Source organism: Myotis daubentonii, chromosome 11 (genome assembly GCF_963259705.1).
Source record: "Myotis daubentonii chromosome 11, mMyoDau2.1, whole genome shotgun sequence".
NCBI lineage: Eukaryota > Metazoa > Chordata > Mammalia > Chiroptera > Vespertilionidae > Myotis > Myotis daubentonii.
In genome coordinates this window covers 40,000,955-40,020,168 of record NC_081850.1, presented here as the reverse complement: position 1 = coordinate 40,020,168, position 19,214 = coordinate 40,000,955, and the positions used below count along the sequence as shown (strand labels likewise).

At 42.5% G+C, this 19,214-nt stretch overlaps 2 long non-coding RNA genes across 2 annotated transcripts in view; one reads left to right on the top strand and one right to left on the bottom strand.

The window, feature by feature from the left end:
• Positions 1 to 13,500, bottom strand: part of LOC132211993 (uncharacterized) — a 113,800-nt gene extending 100,300 nt beyond the window's left edge. Inside the window, exon 1 of the long non-coding RNA XR_009447621.1 lies at positions 13,412 to 13,500. This is a non-coding gene — a long non-coding RNA (uncharacterized LOC132211993). The remainder of the gene's footprint in view (positions 1 to 13,411) is intronic.
• LOC132211994 (uncharacterized) overlaps positions 3,048 to 19,214 on the top strand; it is a 40,551-nt gene continuing 24,384 nt past the window's right edge. The window contains exon 1 of the long non-coding RNA XR_009447622.1: positions 3,048 to 3,283. This is a non-coding gene — a long non-coding RNA (uncharacterized LOC132211994). The remainder of the gene's footprint in view (positions 3,284 to 19,214) is intronic.

Sequence of the window (19,214 nt, the reverse complement as noted above, 5' to 3'; positions counted from 1 at the left end):
GAGTGTTTTCTTTGATTAATTCCATATTCATACAATAAATATTTATTGCATGTTTAAAGCTTGCAAAACCTTAGGCCTGATAAAGATAGACATTGGCCATGTCTCATAGACTTCACAGTATAAGGTAGAGTCCCATGAAGTAGTTTTTCAACTGAGCTGTAAAAATGACTAAACCTATGTGGCCCAGGTGAAACATTACTGGCTGAGGGGAATAGTATGTGGAAGCCTGGAAGAAGAATGGTGTATTTAAAATTAAGATTGGCCAGGGGTCAAATGGAAAGGATGGTATGAGGCTGGCTAGGTAGTAGGGGCACAGTTTATGTGGTATCATGGACCCTGATTACTGTCCTTGAAACAATAGAAAGCCATTGATAGAAATATGAAACTGCATTTGTCAAAAGTTTGCAGACAAAATCTGGAATTTTTAGCTTCATTAGAAATAATGTGGAAGCCAACTTCAGAAACTGATTTATTCTTTTTGACAGAGTAGAACAAAGTGAAAATGGCAGATTAGAGCTCAGTATAAAAAATAACTATGGGCCTGGCCAGTGTGGCTCAGTGGTTGAGAATCGACCTGTGAATCAAGAGGTCATGCATGGTTCAATTCCAGGTCAGGGCACATGCCCAGGTTGCAGGCTCAATCCCCAGTGTGGGACATGCAGGAGACTGCCAATTAATGATTCTCATCATTGATGTTTCTCTCGCTCCCTCTCCCTTTCTCTCTCTGAAATAAAATATTTAAAAAAAAAAAAAAGTAAAGCAATCCTATTTAAAAAAAAAAAAAAGTAAAGCATAGTTTTTGAATGTCAATGAGCTAAAAGCTGTTAAACTGGTTTTTTTCATTAGAGCCAGATAAGACTTGAAATGATTTTATACCCTCTATTTCCTCCTGTAGGCCATGTACTGAACTTGCAAAATACAATTATATAACATCTATTAAAAAGTTTTAGTAGTATGCTTTAAGAAATGAGATTCTTACATTAGAAAAATGGAAGAAATGCTGTTTTAAATCTGATATTTTGCATCTAGTGATAAACTGTAAATTTCAGCTATTGTACTAAATGAATCTAGAGTTGTTATTTCTAAAATTACTGCTTAAGGCAGCTAATTAAAAAGGTAAGAAGGGTAGCTGGTAGTTCAAAAATTTTAAATGTATCTGCCAACTTGGTGGATTCATAGACTTTAAATCAAAACTTCTAATTAGCCTTTTATATTATAAACCTTTTCAGGTGATGTTTATAAATGTTTGTATTTAAACACTTAATTTCAAATTATGTAAATACAAGTTTAAAACTTTGGTCAAGTCAGACCATTTATATTCACCAAAGTTCAAGATTTTGGTGTGTGGTGTTCTTTTCTGGTATATTCTGGTTTGTCTTTGAGTCTGGAAGTCTAGGCCCCAAGCCTCCTACTTCCACCACTACCAAATAGAACGGGCAGGTGGGATGGACACAAGAAAATACTTAGATATCCCTGAATATATGTAATGCTATCACGAATGATAATGAAATTTGCTAATATCCAATGTAATACCAAGTACAAAAATATAGGTAAGTGGTTACACGTCCATAAAATAAAATATGAATGCCTATGGAATAAAACCAGAAGGGAATAAATACAGTGAAGTTTTTTGTCAAAGCAATGGTGGGGCATGTAGTAAGGATGGAGCCACAGTTGTTTAATAATTATTCACCTTACTAGCTATAGATAAGTTTTCTTACCCTGGGAAACTGGAGGATGAAACGGTTTAAAAAGATAAGATGCCTCAATAGGTCCATTGCTCAGAAAAATATATATATTTTGAGAACAGGCCAAGGACAGGACACGCTTTGATTTGGCTGCTGTGCCCAGACCCTGACCCCCTCCAGGAGTTTGCCTCCAGAACACTGACAATTCTCCGATCCCAGGAACAGGCTGAATTGTTTGTAACATAGAAGGTTAGCCACCTTGTTATCGGACTTTGAGCTCTGTAGGCCAGACTGCAGACCCTGCCCTCCCCTTTCCATGTTACACTTGCAGCTCGCAGCTGCATGCAGCTATCTTCTCCCTCGTGTGTGTATATAATCAGCCAACTTGCGGGGGGTGGGGGTGAGGGGTTGGGGGAGGTCCAGTTTTAAAAGTTATCCTTTACGTTGCTATGGTATTTTTTTTATTATAAAAGAAGGGGAAGAAACTTTTTAAGACGTTTAGGCCTCTGAAACCAGGACCCCAGTATAAACCAAGGAGAAGTAGCTCTCAGACATATTTTTATCCTGGCTGTCAGAGCAGCAAATACAAGTAGCCAAAAGAAGAAATTCCTTATATTTGGGTGGTTTTGAGGTTTGTTTGTTTTTAGTGTTTTTGTTTTGGCAAGGAATATAATGAATTGTACCATATAATATCTAAACTTACTCTCATGTAGTACTACATATAATGAAAGCATTTTCTAGGCAATGCCTACATATTACAACTATTCATGTTACAAATCCAACAATGCATTGTTGTAACTGTTAGTTTACCATCTGCAGTCATTTCTTCAGGCTAATATAGTTTTGCTCACATTCATCTCATTTGTGCTGTTGGTGATTATATTACACATATATTACGTTTCTGTATGTATAAGCCCAACAATCAGGTACATACATATTGTTTTATAAAAATGCTTTTTAAATCGGACCCCCTGCTCAGTCAAAAATTCCCACATACTTTTTTTTGTTGTTAATCCTCACCCTAGGAATTTTTTTCCATTGATTTTTTTTTTTTCAGAGAGTGGAAAAGAGGGAGGGAGGGAAGAAGGGGGAGAGAGAGAGTGAAACATGGATGTGAGAGAGATACATCAATTAGTTGCCTCCCGCACACACCCCAACCAGGGCCATCAAACCTGCAACCCAGGTAGGTGCCCTTGACTGGGAATTGAACATGAGACCCTTCCATGCACAGGCTAATGCTGTACCCAACTTAACTCCCCCAAATTTATGGTTGGCCTTTTACCAACTATACTTAACTCCCCAAAATTTATACAATCCACAGACAGATACAACCAGGGTTTGGAATCTACAGTTGGAAATGTGAAGATACTGTTTTCTATCCACGGTTGGTTGAATCTGCAGGTAGGAAATCGGGATAGAAAGGGCTGGCTGTATTTATTTATTTATTTTTTAAAAAAAAAAACGTATTTAAGAGGACCCAGACAGTTCACATCTCTGTTTTTCAAGAGTTGACTGTGTATGTACCCTTCCCTTAATAACTGAAAGCTTCCTGGCAACTGAATTCATACTGTGTGAGAAGGAAATGTTCGAGAGAGGTAAGATTTCATTTTTGTTCATTTCAGAGTTTTAAGTCAATAAGATAGCTTTGTAATTTGCAGCTGTAACTTTATGTTTTCCTTTTGTATTTTTAAATTATGTTAGAGAAGAAAATAGCAAAATTAACAATACAAGGGGGGATGGAAGGTAGGTCGTGTTTGGAAGCTTAGCCATACTAATTGATCTCGGAGCCACAGTATTATTACCAATTAAAGGGGATACTGATAATACCCATTTTGTCGACCTTGGAGGTATACTATGAAAATTAAATGACAATCCTAAATGGGAATTCTTTCAGTGCTCTCAAGGAATATAAAAATATAAGGGGTTGTTTATGTTCTAAAGATTGATCTATGTTTAGAAATTAAGAGGATCAGGTCATGAATTGTAGATAATTTGGAGGGAGTTTTTATTCTTGATAATGTGCCAACTAACAAATTTGCAGAGAACACTCTTAAGTCTATGTAGAAAGCTGGCCCATTTCTTACTTTAGCCATATTCACGTGACTGGTAGAATCTAAAGCAACCAAAAGTTCCTGTGTGTCAAGCCTTAAAAATGATGGTCCTTCCGGGGAAAGTGGCAACAGCTGAATGAGCCACAGCAAATGTGCCTTTTGTCCTGTCCAATCCTGTTCTCCTGACAGTTTGGCTCCGAATATGTACTATATTCCCCAAACATGCTGTCTTTGTGTTCTGAGTTTTAAGAGTGAAACTAGAAATGCTGGAGGCAAGACAAATGATTTTGGGTCAGCTGACATGAAGATCCCATGGCTTCAGAAAAGATTTCATCTGTACTGGCAAATCCTGGGTGCTCGTATTTCCAGAGGCGGGGATAGGGGGGGTGGGAGGGAGTCCTGAATACATTTTTTTTCAATTACACTTCTCCACTATTATAAGAATTATTCAAATTTAGTTTGTTAGAGGTTTGATGTTTAACTTATAAATATTAATTACCAACAGATACTAACAAGATTTAATCTCTTACGGAGGATTTTAAAATGTAAACCCTTTTGTTTCTTAATGTAGTTCCCTTTCTAATGAAACAAACAAAAATGATCCGCAACAAACTCTATATCTTGATCAAATTTTTATTATAATGTATTTTACTTTATTTTCTTTTAAAAAAAATATGACCTACAAGAATATATACCTTGGTCAAATTCTTATATCTGTCTTTTATTTTATTACAATGTGTTGATCACAGAGTCACTACTTTGCTTTATCCAAAAACCAAAGGATTAAGATGGAGTAATTTTTTAAAGCAGCAGTTCAACCCAGAGGGACAATCCCATTAAAAAGATTGTCCAGGTAGAGTTACCATTCATTTAGCTGCCCTAAACACAAACTAATAAATACAAAATCTACTTCCAACTGTCCTGGAGTTCTCACAGTACTTCTCAGTGTTCACTTTAATCCCCTGTCAGGGCACAGACAAGAATCAACCAATGAATACATTAATAAGTAGAACAACAAACTGACGTGTTTTTCTATCTCTCCCCTCTCTCTAAAATCAATAAAAATAATTAAATAAACTCATTTTGCCAGAACTTAGAGAGAGGGGACGGAGGCACACTTTGATTGAAACTACTCTATGAAGAAAATATTTTTCTGCTCCCTAATGTGACAAAATGCATAAGTTAACAAATTTTATTTGATTTCAACTTCATCTGTACATGGTTTGTATTTTCTGATTCCATCAACTGATTTACCTGTTTGTTTTTAATGAGGTTCTAAAATGCTATCTTAGTTTGTTATAGTTCTGAGAAAGAAGTTTTTAGGTTGGAATCCAAAAATGTTCTCCATCACCCACACTTCCTAAATTTTCCTACTTCCATGCCTGCCCCATCATAAAAGCTCTGCAAATTCCCAAAATAAGAAAAACTGGAAGTTGGAATAATAAACTCAATATAAGGAAAGAAGTATATTTAAATGTACGAGAAATCTTCATGGAGGAGATAAAATTTGCTCGTCCTTAAGTGTTCAATATAATATAATTGACCAAGTTACTTGTTATAGTTGGCTTTCCGTCTGCACAATGCTGCTGACATCAAAGGATATTTGATAATCCTATGAGATGGTATATGTGAAAGAGCACTTAAAATTGCAATGCTATATTTAATTCTAAGGAGTGTTATTATTATACAAAAGTGAACATAACTGTATAAAATATTCCATTCATGCTTCCAATAAGATGCTGTTGTTACCTTACTTATATTCCTCACTCTTGCTACTTGAGTGCACACAGGCCCAATTCTTAAAATTCTAAAAACCAAACAATTGTCTTACTAGCTGTGTGACTTTATGCAATCCTGTCTAAAACTCAGTGTCCTCATCTGTAAGTGGTTGCAGCATGACACCTGTTCAGCCTACTTTACTGGGTCTTCTAAAAAAAAAAATCTACATATATAAAACCCTAATTAGTCATAGACCAAACAATCGGTTGCTATGATGTGTGCTGACCACCAGAGGGCGTGCACAGACCATGGTGGTCCTCAGCAGCAGGCGGCAGAGCACAGAACAGGGTGGGCGTTGGCCACGGCAGGATGGTGGAGCAGGTGAGCAGGGGCGCCAGACCAAGGTGGGTCGCCGGTTGCTGTCATCAGGGCAAGCCTCTGGTAGTTACTGAAAATTCTTTGCTCCCATGAGCCGTGGTCCTGCCCGGAACTCGCACCTGCTGCTGGTGCCAGCTCCCTGTGCCAGCCCTGATCTCCCCTCAGGGCTTCTCCAGCTCCCCCTACTCATGAGGGGCAATTGGAGCAGCAGCCGCCTCTCGCACCCTGACGGCACCGGCCCCAATTGCTCCATGCTGTCAGCAGGTGCAAGTGGGGCCAGCACTGTCAGCACATGGGAGTAGTGGTAGCGCGAGTGGGGCTGTCAGCAGACAGGGGACTGGGGGCTGCAGTGGAAGGGGCCCAGCAGGGACATGGAGGATGGCCTGAGAACTGCCCCTGTGCCCACCGCAGCCTTGTGGTCCACACTTCCTTTCAAGGTGCACTGGGCCCCTAGTCTATATAATAAAAGCCTAAGCAGCCGTTATGGCAGAATGACCAGAATGACCGGTCTCTATGATGCACACTGACCACCAGGGGGCAGACACTCAATGCAGGAGCTGCCCCCTGGTGGTCAGTGCTCTCCCACAGTGGGAGCGGCGCGCAGGCAGAAGCCGGGCTCATGGCTGGCGAGCACAGCGGCAGTGGCAGGAGCCTCTCTGCAAGAGGGCACAGGCTGGGCTGAGGGGACCACCCCCCACCCCCCAGTGCAGGAATTTCGTGCCCTGGGCCTCTAGTCTAATATAAGCCTTGTGAAAGAGATAGATAGATGATAGATAGATAGATAGATAGATAGATAGATAGATAGATAGATAGCTCTATAGAAAGAAAAAGCATACAGAAATTGTAATTACTAATGGAGAAAAGCTTCAAGACACTAGTTGAAATTGGAGTAAATGAAGAAAGATAGCACTCCGTGTCTGAGGTAGGTGATTGGTTATAGGAGCAGTGCTAATATACCGATTAGATTGGAAACAAAGAATTTGCTGGAAAAAATATAGTGAATAGAACTTTAGAGATTATACAATTTCTTCCCTACCCAGGCTGAAGAGGAGGTTTCTATGTAATAGTCCATAGAAACCATGATATGCTGTAGAAAAGGCACACTGAAGGAGAAAAGAGAAATTAACAAAATTACACTAGAAGACAGAGGGCCCAGGGAGGTAGAGAAATCTTGGCAAGCAATATAATTTCCTGGTTTCTCTTCTAGATTCTTACCACCATTTCACATCTCCACACACTGCTGTGGTTTGGCAGTGGCTATAAGCATGAAGGCCTTGCAGGTGCTGGCAATCTTTACGGACCCCAGCAGAGCTTGGTAAGACCGATCCAATGCTCTCCGTGACAACCTGTGGAATTTCCAATGCTCTCCCCAAGGTTTCTATGAATTCCTGGGGGATTAGGCTCTCTAGTGACAATCCTGGCTCTGAACTCCTCTATTTCTACAGAATTAAGGATTTTCTTTCTTTACCATGTACAAAGTTCCTATATTGTATCTTGTTGACTCAAAATAGAACTTGCCTTTTTTCCCCCCGATTTACATCCCTTCTTTAACCAACACACATAACACACACACACACACACACACACTCCCATGAGGTGTTTACACGTATGTCAGATTTTATTGAAGGTTTGGAAAGCCAAAGGGGATTTGTAATTTTTTAAGATACATTTTTATTGATTTCAGAGAGGAAGAGAGAGGGAGAGAGAGGTAGAAACATCAATGATGAGAGAGAATCATTGATCAACTGCGTCCTGCATGCCCCCCCTACTGGTGATGGAGCCTGAAACCCCGGCATGTGCCCTTGACCAGAATCGAATCGAGACCCTTCAGTCCACAGGCTGATGCTCTATCCACTGAGCAAAACTGGCTAGGGCAGGATTTGTAATTTTAACTCTGTTAGATATCCCTATGTCTGTAAGAATTCCCTTAGCCATTTCATGTTGTTCAGCCTGCCTCTCCTTTATTCTTTTAATTTTTTTTTCAATGACAGTTTGCATTCGATACTATTTTGTTATTAGTTTCAGGTATACAGCACTCTTTTATTCTTGAATCATGTCCACAAATTTCTCAGGTCTCAGGATCTCACTTTCGACCCCCAAGCAACATCTCAGAGTATATTCCTAACAACGTAATTTATAAAAACATGGTGGGCATGGGAGTGCACCCCTCTCATCTCCCTCAAGAGAACTTGCTATAGGACCATAGGTAGGTAACAGCCTCCAGCTGACCAACCTTTGTCTCCACTGTCGCAGCCAATGACGGGCACAGTGAGGCTCCGAGAGTGGGGCAGCATTCTTGCTTGACATGGACCTTTGCTCAGGAACTCCCCATGGACCTGGCCAGACTTTCTCAGACCTATGCTAGTGATTGGAGGTTCAGTCTACAAATTCTTTCTTCTGGTCTCCTTTCGCCATCTGGAGGCTCTCCATGCTTGCTCTGTCCTTTCCTCTCCCGCCCCCCCCCCCCCCACCACCACCACCTCTATCCTTTACATCTTTCTCCCCAGTAAATCTATTGCACTTATAATTCCATCTGCTTCTTGGAAGACCTGAGCTGAAATACTCCCTAGGAAGTATGATGATGTCAGCATTAGGATCATTTCCCCCGAATCTGCTATACAGATAGAACCATGGAGTCTCTTTGTGGATGATCTTTGCATATTATAAATTATAGTTGTTTGTAGGTAACAGATATATATCTCCCCCTGATAGCCAGATTAAGCTCGGTCTCAGGTCTCATCACAAAATTTAAATGGCCAAACTTCAGAACTCTTCTTTCCTAAACTAAATACAGAGATCCTGGTCTGCCTGTGGCAGCTTCAGAAATTACTTCCCAGTCCATGCAAAGACTAGTGTTGTGCTAGAAGCGCTATTGGTGCCTCATTATTAGTAACTTTGCTGAAGCCTTAAGGGCAGGGCGCTTAGTGCCTGGTCAGTATAGGCAAACACGCAGCCTTTCCCAGAACCAATCCATAAACAGCCTAAACCTTACACACTCACAGTTTCTCTCCAGTCTTTAGGAATATATCCATCTTTGAAAATGGGTTATTCTCCTCTTCTATCTTTGAAGCACTCTTCCTTCATTTTTAATCTCCTTGCGGAGTCCTTAGAAAGCAAAGATCTACACAGTTGTCCTTAAGGATGAACCCATCAATGATACAAGGATTTGGTTATTTTTCTGGGACTAGAGGATGCTAGTGGGTAACTAATCTTACAGGTTAAATTCTGCCCTGCCAAATTTTAACCTGTGATGCACATTTCCTTTATTACATATCCTTGATGGTGGATATTTGAGCAAAGAAAATCTGGTAGTATCAGTTTTAAGTACCGAGAAGCCCATAGTGGTACAAATCCAGTGTTCCAACAGCCACTTGGTAGGGGCTTGTTATTAGTGCTTCTGCCATGGTAGCACAGACATAAAATTAGTGAACAACAGAGATAATTACACCCAAAAGAGACCTTGAATATTAAGCCATTCAGAGCTCCCAACTTTACAGATGAAAAAATGGTGATTCACAGTGGTAAATTGTTATTAATCCAAGGTTACAGTCAATCAGTGTTAAGGCACCAACTCTGTTTACATTTCCTGGCTCAAAGGTGTAGCAATAGAAGTAGAAAGAACACGGAGTTACAGAATTGGTTTTTTGTTTCTGTGCTCTGGAAAAATCTGGACATGTTACTTATGCAATATGAGTCTGTTTTCCACCTTTAAACATCACCTTCTAACAAATATTTTACAGAGAGTTGTTTGGAGGATAACATAACATAATGGGAAAAAGTGATTGCGGTGATGGGCTAGTAAATGGTTAACAATCAGCTCTTGGAGCTGATGGAAGAGCCATGATTTGTAGCATTTGATTATTTTCACGGTATAACTATTTCTTCTGCTGTCAATTTCAAGCTCCCAACTGTTTAAAAAATGGCTGGCAAGATTCCTGAAAATTTAACAATTGCCTCTCACAAGCCCATATGAGCTGGCACGGGTGGCTCTAGCATGCCACAGAATGGACATACTTGGCATATAGCAAATACTCAATAAATATTATTGCACTCTAATCCTCACATAGTTCTACCATGCCATGAACTATTGTTTGATGAACACAATCTCTCTGAACTCCCCAAGTGATGAGAGAGTCAGGCCTTGGGCCTCTTATTGAAGTGGCTAGTGGAAAGGATATCAGATTTGTGTCATTTGTGTCACTAGTCAGTAGTAGGGAGGGATCCAGCACCAACCTTAATCTTCTGAATCTCTTTGTTCTTCCTGTTGGCTTGCTGTGAAGACTAATGGAAATAATGTTTGAATACAGACTTTTATTAACCCACTAGGGGCCCAGTGCACAAATTCGTGCACCTTAAAAGGAACTGTGGGCCAAGAGGCTGCAGTGGGCACAGGGGCGGGTCTTGGCCCATCCTCTGTGCCCCCACCCGGCCACTCCCACCACAGTTCCCGGTCCCCTGTCTGCCAGCAGCCCCACTTCCGTACTGCTCCCATGTGTTGACAGCACCAGCCTCGCTCCCACCTGCTGATGCCATAGAGCGATTGGGGCCAGCCCCAGCAGTGGGTGTGAGAGGTGGCTGCTGGCCCTGTCACCCTTCAGGAGCAGGGGGAGGTGGAGAAGCCCTAAGGGGTGATTGGGGCCGGTGGCAGGTACCGGCAACAGGTGCAAGTGGGGCTGGTTCAGGCAGCAGGTGCAAGCACTGGGCAGGACCACGGTGCGTGGAAGCAAAGAATTTTCAGTAACCACTGGAGGCTAACCCCAATGAGAGTGACTGGCACCCCACCTTGGTCTGGCTCTCCCACTCACCTGCTCCACCATCCTGCCATGGCTGATGCCCACCATGTTCTGTGTTCTGCCACCTGCTGCTGACACCCGCAATCTTCGGCATGTGCCATAGCGACCAGTTGTTCGGTTGTTCAGTTGTTCTGCCGTTCAGTCTATTTGCATATTAGGGCTTTATACATATAGATAAGCACTTTCCAGGTCATTTGTATGAAAATATTAGCTATACTCTGTAATATACATTGAAAAATAAATATTCAAACAACTTGGCAGAAGGATCTTATCCCTTTGGGTCATTTGATTGTAGAAGCTGGCAAAGAGAATGCACTTACTTCCAGATGGAATGAATAATACATGTGGTTATTGTGTTTAGTTAAAAACAAGCAAACAAGCCTAACCGGTTTGGCTCAGTGGATAGAGCGTCGGCCTGCAGACTGAAGGGTCCCGGGTTCGATTCTGGTCAAGGGCATGTACCTTGGTTGCGGGCAACATCCCCAGTAGGGGGTGTGTGCAGGAGGCAGCTGATCGATGTTTCTCTCTCGTCGATATTTCTGACTCTCTATTCCTCTCCCTTCCTCTCTGTAAAAAAATCAATAATATATATATTTTTTAAAAACCCCACACCATTCCGAATGGTATTTTCACTTGAATGTCAAATTTAAACAATTTTAAATATTAAATACATTAAATAACAATTAATTAATTTTTAAATGTTTAATCCTGATTTTACTCTCAGTCTGACTAAGAAGATAGAAAATAAATAAATATGAAAGTTGTAAAGAGAGTCATACTAGTGGCTTATGAAAACCAGTCTCTCCTCAAAAATCATTCCCAAACCACTTCAGTGGTTCACCAGTTGAATGAATTGCATTACTGCATGTTTGCTTAGCAGATGCACTCTTCTCTAAACTAAGCCACTGATCCTTAAGTTTTTATTTTTAACTAGAGGCCCGATGCACAAAAATTCATGCAAGAGTAGGCCTTCCTTCCCCCAGCTGCCAGCACTGGCTTCCCTCCGGCACCCGGGACCCGGGCTGCTTCCCTCCAGCTGCTGCTGCCAGGCACCTGGGACCTGGGCCGTTTTGCTCTGGCTCCAGCTTCATCCAGAAGGATGTCCGGAATGATGCCCAGAAAAACGTTCGGTTTAATGGTCTAATTAGTATATTACCCTTTTATTATTATAGACGTACTGTGCCTAATGCTATGAACATCTTGCTATAAAGCGATGTTCTCAACCTTTCTGTTCTTTAAGTTTTTTAATATGTTTTGATTTCAGAGAGAGGAAGGGAAAAGGAGAGAGAAAAACATTGATGAGAGAGAGAGGAACATGGATCAATTGCCTCCTGTATGCTTCCTACTGGGGATCAAGTCCACGACCCTGGCATGTACCCTGACCTGGAATCAAACCAGAGACCTGGTACACTGGATGATGCTCAACCAACTGAACCACACCGGCCAAGCTCGTCCTTCCTTCCTTCCTTCCTTCCTTCCTTCCTTCCTTCCTTCCTTCCTTCCTTCCTTCCTTCCTTCCTTCCTTCCTTCCTTCCTCCACTCTCCCTCCCTCCCTCCTTTCCTTCCTTCCTTTCTTTTTCTTTTTTTCTTTCTTTCTAATGTGACCCACCTGACTATGTAGTTGACTTCTGTTTTAGGGCTCCTTCCAAAGACAAGGCTTGGCACTAGATTCTCCTTTTGGGGATTTGCTCAGTTTCTTAAATCTGTAAGTTTGTCTCTTTTTTTTTTGCCAAATTTATTTCTTTGAATACTTTTTCGCCCCTGCACTTTCTCCTCTCCTCTGGGACTCTGAAGACACAAATGTGTTATCTTTTGTTATAGTCCCACAGGTCCCTGAGACTCTGTTCATTTTTTCTTTTTTTCCACTCTGTCTCCTTTCTGTTGTTCACATTGGGTAATATCTGTTGTTCTCTCTTCAAGTTCATTGATCCATTCCTCTGGCCTCTCCATTCTACTAATCCAGTTGAGTTTTTTTCTTATTTATTGCATTTTTCAGTTCTAAAATTCTTCTTTGTGTCTTTGTATTTTCTATTTCTTTAATGAAGTTTTTCATTTTTTCATTTGTTTCAAGTGTGGCTGGAATTCCTTGCAGAAGCATTTTGCTTTTTACGATGGCTGCTTTAAAATCCTTGTTAGAGAATTCCAGCATCTACATAATCTTGGTATTAGTATCTATTCATTGTCTCTTCTCACTTAAGTTGAGATTTTCCTGTTCCTGATATGAGTGATTCTCAGTTGCATCCTGGACATTTCTGCCATTCTGTTATGAAATTCTGGACCACATTGAAACCTCTTTTAGCACCATACCCGGGGAGGAAGGGTAGTGATGTCTGGTTATATTACTGTCACATGTGGACACCCAGAATTCCCACTTGGCCTTCATTGAGTCCTGGGAAGCAGAGGAACATCTCGTTCGTGCTGGGTGGGCGTGGGAGTTTGGGCTCCCCACTCTAGGCCCCTGCTGACACTACAGGGGCTGGGAAGCGTAGTTACTGCTGGGATGTGGTAAAAGTCCGGCCTCCTGCTCAGTCCCCTCCTACACCACCTGGGCAGGGAGGGTGCCTCTTTGCCACTGGGTGGGGGCTGAAGTGTTGGCTCCCAATAAGGTCGTTACTGACAACCTGGGACAAAGGATGGGGTGCTGTCATCACTGCCAGGTGGGAAAAAGAGTTCCAACCTCAGGATTCTATCCCGCTCCCCACTCCCCTCCCCCCCCTTATACCCGCACCACCACTCCCAAGTCCCAGTCCATCTTGGTGGATATAAAGGGTTTTAGCTTCACCCTGGCCAGTTTGGCTCAGTGGATAGAGCGTTGGCCTACCAACTCAAAGGTCCTGGGTTTGATTCTAGTCAAGGGCACTTGCCTGGGTTGAGGGCTCGGTCCCCAGTAGGGGGCGTGCAGGAGGCAGCCAATCAATGATGCCCTCTCATCATTGATGTGTCTATCTCTCTCTTCCTTTCCCTTCCTCTCTGAAATCAATAAAAATACTTTTTAAAAAGCATTTGCAGCCGAAACCGGTTTGGCTCAGTGGATAGAGCGTCGGCTTACGGACTGAATGGTCCCAGGTTCGATTCCGGTCAAGGGCATGTACCTGGGTTGCAGGCACATCCCCAGTAGGAGATGTGCAGGAGGCAGCTGATCGATGTTTCTCTCTCATCGATGTTTCTAACTATCTCTCCCTTCCTCTCTGTAAAAAATCAATAAAATATATTTTTTTTAAAAAGCATTTGCAAAAAAAAACAACCAAAAAAACGGGGGGTGGTTTTAGCTTCACACCCAACACAACACAGTTTTCCCTTCCCAGGACATTGCAGCAGGTGGCAAAAAAGACAGTTCTGGTGCTAGAAATCCAAACATCCCAGGTGTTGGGCTGTTTGCGTCTGCTTTGGCAAGTATGGCCCCACCAGCTGAGCTTCTTCAGGAAACATACCTGCCAGGTAAGATCTCTGTTCTCTACCCTGCAGGCTCCATCCGCTTTTAGGGCATGTTAGAGCTTCACTATCTCTTAAGGATAACCTCTGAGTTGAGGAAAGAGAAGGAACTGTCACGTTTATGTCTTTCAAGCATACTCTCGCACTCTCTACCAACCCACCCAGCCACTCCAGGCCTTGAAATCCCTTCTGCTTGGCACACATTACAAATAGCAACTGGGGCTGCCACTTCAGGAGGTGCCATTTGTGCATTACACCAAGGCACCCAGCCAATGGGACAGAAGGGAGCTAAGCTGCAGGCCAGGCTCTGCTTGCCAAAGCATGTACCCACAGGGCTGCATCGCCCAGAGGGAGTGCCTCTCTCCCATTTGCACAAAGGCTCCCTGTAAGCAATCAGCTGGGCTCTGAACCTAACAATAGCAGTATTGCAGCATCTCAAAAGAAATGTTCTCTTGTATTCCATAAACCCATTATGCTTGAATATTCAATTGATACTCATACATAATTTATATCACCACTTCAAAATAATTTCTTTTCAGAGACCCAGGCCTATTACCAGGAGCTCCAAATCATCTGAGGTAGGACCCATTGCAAATCGTGGCTGGGGTCTCAAATTGGCTTTTTAAAGGGATTTTTTTATTATCTCCCTGGGACTGCACCTTTCCATTAATGCAGGATATTAATTATCAGGTGAGCAGATAAGGTAGGTTTCCTGATGTGCACAATCCCCTGTCCCTCGGCTGTGAACAAACCCCTCCTCACTCCCCCACAGATCTGTGAACCAGGATGTCCGTCCATGGCCGTTGAAAATCCCTGCTGTCTTGGAACGGCTGCATCACTGGTTAAATCTGAGTCCTGAAGTCGAAACAGGTAACTAAAGAGTTGGGAGAAGAGGACCAGTGCTTGTCTGCTTAGCCAGCTAGTGCTCACTTAGTGAATATATCTCTTCTCAGAATAAGAGTTTTAACTCGTATGGATCAGGCCCTGGATGGGTAGCTCAGTTGGCTAGAGTATGATTCCCGTAAGCCAAGGTTTCGGGTTTGATTCCCAGCACAGGCACATATAGGAATCAGCCAATGAATGTATGAGTGGGTGGAGCAGCAGATCAATGATTCTCTCTCTCTCTGTCTCTCAGATCAATCAACAAATTTTTAAAAAATGATTAGGTACTTCACACACACATACACACATTTAAAAATAAATTCTTTCGATCAAGTAAGTGTTATAGTAAAATATACCATTGGGCTTAGTCTTACTATAAACCAAGCGGTGATCTTGGTGTAAACAGTGGACTTACATCAAGACAAATACCAGGGAGAACCAAAACTATGTTGCTTTCTTTTTATTTTTTTATATGTTTTACTAGAGGCCCAGAGCATGAAAATTCATGCACTGGAGGGGGGTCCCTCAGCCCAGCCTGCCCCCTCTCACAGTCTGGAAGCCCTCAGGGGTGGGAGGCGACCCAGCGATGAGAGGAAGGCGACGCCCCATCACACCTCTGCTGCTGCCACCGCCTGCAGTGCAAGCCTCGGCCAGCCCTGGTTACTTGAGCCTCAGGCGGCCCTGGGCAGCTGGGGGGCTGAGGGGACTGGGGGACTCAAGAGGCAGGCATGTGGAGCAACTGAGCCTACCTCGGGGTGGGCCTGGCCTAGCCACGCGCCTGCCAGCCCGGCAAGGCTGAGGGGACTGGGTGCCACCATCTTGTGGCTGTGGGCACCGCCATCTTTGAGAGCAAGGCATTCAATTAGCATATTCCCTCCTTATTGGCTATGGGCACCGCCATATTTGAGGGTGGGGCAGTCAATTAGCATATTCCCTCTTTATTAGATAGGATCATTATTATTATTGAGAGAGAGGGAGAGGGATAGAGAGATAGAAACATTAATGAGAGAAGAACATCAATCAGTTACACCCTGCATCCCCCAAAGGCATGTGCCCCAACTGGGAATCGAATCAATGACCTCTTGGTTCATGGGTCAACACTCAACCACTAAGCCACACTAGTCGAGCATTCTATGCTGGTTTCTTTTCTTTTTTTAAATATTTTTATTGATTTTAGAGAGGAAGGGAGAGGGAGAAAGAGATAGAAACATCAATGATGAGAGAGAATCATTGATCGGTTGCCTCCTGCATGCCCCGTTTGGAGACTGAGCACGCAACCCAGGCATGTGCCCTTGACTGGAATCAAACCCGGGACCCTTCAGTCTGCAGGTCGATGCTCTATGCACTGAGTCAAACTGGCTAGGGCCTATGCTGGTTTCTTAATCCACAACACTGACCCATTATTCTTTAACATTCATTAAAATGTCAACTAATGTTTTGGAAAATATTAATATTTTCAAAAGTGAAAATGATGATGAGCTGGTCACAGTGCCACAGCACTGGCTTCGTTAATGCCATTAACTCAATTCAGCAAATCTCAGCACCACTGCACCCCAGGACTGTGTACCAGAGGAGGAGTTTCAGCTACGTAGCTCTAGCCCACTCCTCACCAAGCACGGCTTGAGTGAGTAATGTCCTTTGAGTTGCATTTTTTTTCTTTTAAACACTTACTATAATCTTCTTAATGCATTTCAAATCTTTACCTCCTTTATTTGGAAACTGATTTCCCAGCTACTAAACTCTCCTTTTCCAAGTGTACTCGTTTTTACCAGCAAAGACAAGAAATCTATAAATAGTCACAGCCCTTTTGCAAAACACTATTATGCCACAAGGAAAGCTCTTTTTGAAAATCCCCAGTAAGGAAAAATAAAAATCAATGTGGGACACTTGCTTTATGCTTTCTTTTAATAGTTAAGGGTGAGCAGACTAAATTCTTTATTATCTTCCCATATTTTGAGTTCCACTGTATAAGTGTAATGTGGAACATTGTACAAAAAATAGTATTTTAAAAAGTAGATTAAATCACAGAACTTGGCTAATATGGTTCTCTAAAGTGCTTGTCATAAGACTGCATCTTGCCACATGAATGGTCTTCCGCTACTGAAGTGTTTTTAAAGTGTCTGGTTTGGAAATATTCATCCGATGTGAAAAATTTAAACAAAACAAAGTGCATTAAAAGACCAGGATTCTGTTCCTCTTTCTGCCATGTGCTGCGAGATCTCAGATAAGACACGTTCCCTGCATATGTGTTTCCATATCTAAAGAGTGAAGAAGCTAAACTATATGCTTATTAATGGCTTACAGTCCTCAAACTCTACCAAGCAGTTCTGAACTATTCCTCAGAAGTCTCAGATTGTTAGAAGAACTAATAATCCCTAGTTTACAGATGAAGATGCTGGGATTCACATAAGCTAAGTGACCTACCTGTTCAGAGTCACAAAGCTAAACTATCTGACTCCAAAGCAATCTCCCCTTTCAGTAGGAAGCTGTGGATTCCGTAACTTTAGCGTAAACCTGTGTCCCGTAGAAGAGCCACCTTGGAGAGAGTCCTGGACAGCCTGAGGGTTGGTCTGTCTACCTTGCCCTTCAAGGAACTAAGACAAGGGTTTTCATACTGTGGTCCCTGGGCCAGAAGCATCAGTAACACCTAACAACTTGCCAGAAATGCATGTTCTCAGGCCACATCCCATACATACTGAATCAGAAACGCTGAGCATGGGGACCAGCAATCTGTCATCGGTGACTCCATCACACACTGCAGTTAGAGAAGCCCCGCACTAAGATCGTGACCTTGGAAATGGATGCAGGAGCTCTGAGCTCCAGCTTCCGGCTCTGAAATCCTGCGGTCCTTCTCTGACCAGACATCTGAATTATTAATAGAAGGATAGCTCAGATTCATATCCCTAATTTTGAGAACTGATACCCAGTAAAGTGAAGAAGGAGGAGGCGGACGAGGACGGGGAGGACAGCCTTTCATCAAGCCCCAATTAGTCCGAGCAGCAATTTTGTTTGTGATGATTTATGGCAGCGATGGCGGTGACATCCCAAATTAGGGTGTGTTTGCTGGAGTCACTCTGAATGCAACCAGCTCTTTGGGAACTTAAAAATTTATTAGGCTACTTGAAGCTCTGCTCAAGGAAAGACAGAATCAATTAAAAATATGCATTCTGTTTCCTTAGCCCTGCTTTAAGTCATTCAGGAAGATGGTTTCTGGGAATGGAGTCTAATTGGTCTTTTTTGCAAACTGGAACAAAGTAATAGCTCACTTCCAGGAGTTAAAACCTCTCTCCCCGCCCCCACCCCCCAGGAGATGACATACATTTCGGGATCCATTTCAACCAGAGATGACATAACCAGCCATCCAGGTAGCTTCAGGAACTCATGTTTCCCCGGCTTCGCAATGACTCAGCCGGTGGCAAGGAGTATGAATGGCCTTAAGTACCACACTGGCGCCAAGGGTCATATTTTCATTATTTATTAAACATTTTACTTGCCCGCAGCCGAAGTCCCTGTAACTCCATCTTTATGTTATGCACGGCTTGGGTTAGAAATCTCTTCATTAGGTCTACCCCTGAGGTTAGAAAGGATGCCATTTTTCACTTGGGAGGTTGAAACTACAGATCTATCATCAGAATGTCTGGTGTGCAGTAACCATTGAACACATGGCTGTTGAGTGAAATAATGAGTTGACTACGGTAATGCCCAGGCTTAAACTTAGCTTGTAAATAGAATAATAGTTGTACACCGTTTTGAACACACACACTCTTACCTATTTTATGCTGGGAAAGGAACTGAACACTTACTATGCACTTAGTACTTTGTGCATCTTTGTCTCATTCAATCCGCACAGCAACCCTGTGAGGCTGGAGTGGTTAGTCCCATTTTGTAGGCAAGAAAACTGAGGCTGAGATTCCAAAAATCATACAGCTGATAAATGGCAGAGCCAGAATAAGAACATACTTCTTATTCTTCTGTTTTCCCTGCTGTCTGATACCAGGTTTAGTTTGTAGGCAAAATGGCTCCTCAGAATTGAGCTGAGACTGTGGCCTTGAAACAGGTTGATGTTCAAGAAATCTAGGATCTACCTTGAAATAACAGAGACAACTGATTATGGCAAATAAAGGGGGAAATAAGTACCCTGTACTTTTTGTTTGTTTTATCCAATATTTTGTACATATAAAATCATTGATAGATATGTCATTTATATTTATACTAGAGGCCCAGTGCATGGGTTTGTGCACTGGTGGGGTCCCTCGGCCTGGCCTGCGGGG